This window comes from Cyanistes caeruleus, chromosome 1, assembly GCF_971803275.1.
Source record: "Cyanistes caeruleus chromosome 1, bCyaCae1.hap1.1, whole genome shotgun sequence".
NCBI classification, from domain to species: domain Eukaryota; kingdom Metazoa; phylum Chordata; class Aves; order Passeriformes; family Paridae; genus Cyanistes; species Cyanistes caeruleus.
The window spans coordinates 28081069-28083862 of NC_141701.1; the positions used below are offsets into that span (position 1 = coordinate 28081069).

Below are 2794 nucleotides of genomic sequence, written 5' to 3' on the forward strand. Positions count from 1 at the left end.
TTGAAATAGCACAGACTAAACTCTTCCTCTCCTGTTTAGACTGGAAGTTCTTAGATGTCCTTACAGTAAACAGACAACTATTTGAAAGGAGATGAAGAAAATAAATTCTTTTTCATATTTTAGTTTTAAAGGCTATGATGATTCAAAATTTAAAATAATTACTACTTTTTCTGGTGGTAATTTGTCCACAAAGAATGAAAGAAAATGCATTGGAATATTTTCAACTATACTTTTGAGTCACTGTAAGTAGGTCTTTTAAAACAGCTTAGATTGCTCTCTGTGCAACAAGGAAAACAAAATTCAGAGCACAGACAAGTGTGAATCTGGGTCATGTTTGTTCAGCTATGCCTCTCATGTCTGAATTCAAAACCTTATTTCCATACTGCATATAAAGAAGGTATTTGTTATCTTGAGACTGTTTTTCACTTAGTCTTTAACACGGACTGAATGACCAGATTCATTCTCACTACTAAAGTCCCATCACATGATTTACACTAGCAGGCTCTTGCTGTAAAGTTATAGCAGGGAGCTAACTGCAAAGACTTTGCTGATACAAAGACACACCATCAAAGATTAAACTATGCAGCTCAAGAAATGCAGAATCCCTGTTTGCATAGTATTTTTGTCCTTAGAATAATTTTCTTTTGGATGGGCTGTGTAGGATATCTGGTAAGTCTCTCCACCTCCTCTGCTTGTTAGAATCTTTTTCCTTCTTTATCTCTCCTTGTCAACTGTCAGAACATGAGCTCTTAGTTGATTTTTTTCCCTTGTCTTACCTGCTAATAGGCATTTTTCTGCCTTACCTCAATAGCAGTCATCCTTACCAAAGAAATGATGGAAAAAATATTTCCTAGTTTCATACACTTATAACTGTTCACTTGCAGTAGCAGGCAGATCAATGGAAACAAGACAGAAGACCTCAGCTCATCTCAGTAAATATTTCTTTTGAAAATATTTGTTATCTTAGTTGAGGAAGTTTTTCTATTTCTTTTCACTATTTTACTTTCTTAGGGATTTCTGACTCTTTTCTTTATACTTTGATTCAACTGACATTTAAAAAGTCCTATTTTTAAACATAGTCATTTACAAAAAGAAATGCAAAAATTTATGCTCTTTAATGACAGTTTGTTGTCTTTGAACAAGTTTATTAAATGCATTCTAAATCAGAATTCAGACAAGAAACATTTTCCTGTTATTATATGAGCAATCTTGTATTAATCCATATTTTACCACTTTTAAGCATATGAACTTACCCAGACATAAAATATTCAATATTCTGATAAACTGGTACTTGCTGTAAAAAATATAGTGGATCTAACATCTTGTTCTAGATTTTAAGAAATGTTTTTTTTGTGTATTCAACTTTGCATATACAAATAATTGAGCTGAATTTCTCCATGCATAATTCATTACAGGTGCAAATACTCCTTGGGTGATTAGATAAGAGCTAATATTTGTGCTCACAATCACTTTAGACACATGAATTCAGGTCAGTGATTTGTGAGCACAAAATTACTCAAACTGCGAAGGCAGGTAGACACATGTAAATCAGACCTTGATTTTGCTGTCTGATAGAGTAGATTTGTTCCTGCAAGATGCAGAAAGTCTGGAAGAAATTTTTAGAATTCACTATTTGTCTTTTGATCATAAGAACAGAGTGATCAGCACCTTACAAAAATCCCCAGTGACATCCCCTAAACACCCTTTATGAGTGAAGAGACTCACTTTTAGGCTACAATTCAGAAAGCATATGTTTAACTTAAAGGGCAAGTGAGGAGTCAATGGATGCGTTTATGTGCTTTAACTACATTTTTAAGTAATTTGGTAAATAATGAAAATTTTTAAGAGGTTTGTAAAGGGGGAGCAAGGAATTAACATCAAAAAGGCACAGGACATTCAGGAGAAGTAAAAGAAATTAACCATCACACACTTGCTAGAGAGCATTAAAGCTTTGCATGGATGCTTTAATTCCAATGTAAAGTGGTATTGGGTAACTGTGTCTTAATCCCCCTTAAGCTAGTGAAGAAAGGTCATTTTACTTCTGCTTGAAGGAAGTCACAGAAGGTTTTAATATGCTTTAATTTTGCTTTATCTTTTCTGAGTACAAGCGCTAAGATATATTTAGGATGAAATGGCTATTTGTGAGTAAATGGCAGCCCATTGACTGCAAAATATTTCTCATGAAACCTCTCAGGCTCTGTCTGACAGGAGGCTCAGCTGAACACACCAGCCCTATCACGCAGAGGTGCTGAACCGAGGGCTGAAGGTTCCAGGATTTGCACTTCAAACTGAAGATCAGCTCCCAAGCTCTGTAAAAATGAGAAGCAGAAACCCTGGCTGAAGTCAGCATTGTCAGAGTTTTATAAATCCTGCTGCAGAGCTCCAGCTGGGCTACACTCCAAGAGCATTTATTTGGATAATAACCAAAATAAAATAAAAATTAAACTCTCCCTGCAACCCGTTCTATTCCTCACTGTTCTTGCAGACTTATTTTAAAAGACCTTGAGACCTAAAGAAGCGCTGTTTGCTCAGAAAAGTAAAAGTTGGAGACTGGTAGCAATAAAATAGTTTTTGAATTTGCTTGCTTCTTTTCTGGACTGATTTCTATATATCTCTGTCACATCTATAATAGTCAATTATATATAATTATATATGCATAAACATATATAATAATCCATTGAATATATACATTAATTGTATCTATAATTAAAGGAAAATTAATACAAGGACTGCTAACAGGAGAAATTTTAAGTGTGATCAGCATAGCATTAATTTCTGTTCATCAACTTGCCAC

The 2794-nt window shown here is 34.3% G+C and overlaps 1 long non-coding RNA gene across 1 annotated transcript; it reads left to right on the forward strand.

Moving 5' to 3' along the window:
* The first annotated feature begins 468 nt into the window (after positions 1-468).
* Positions 469-2580, forward strand: LOC111924600 (uncharacterized). Its single transcript, XR_002861737.2, has 2 exons — positions 469-669; positions 2195-2580. It is a non-coding gene; the product is annotated as an uncharacterized LOC111924600 (long non-coding RNA).
* Positions 2581-2794: the final 214 nt, after the last annotated feature.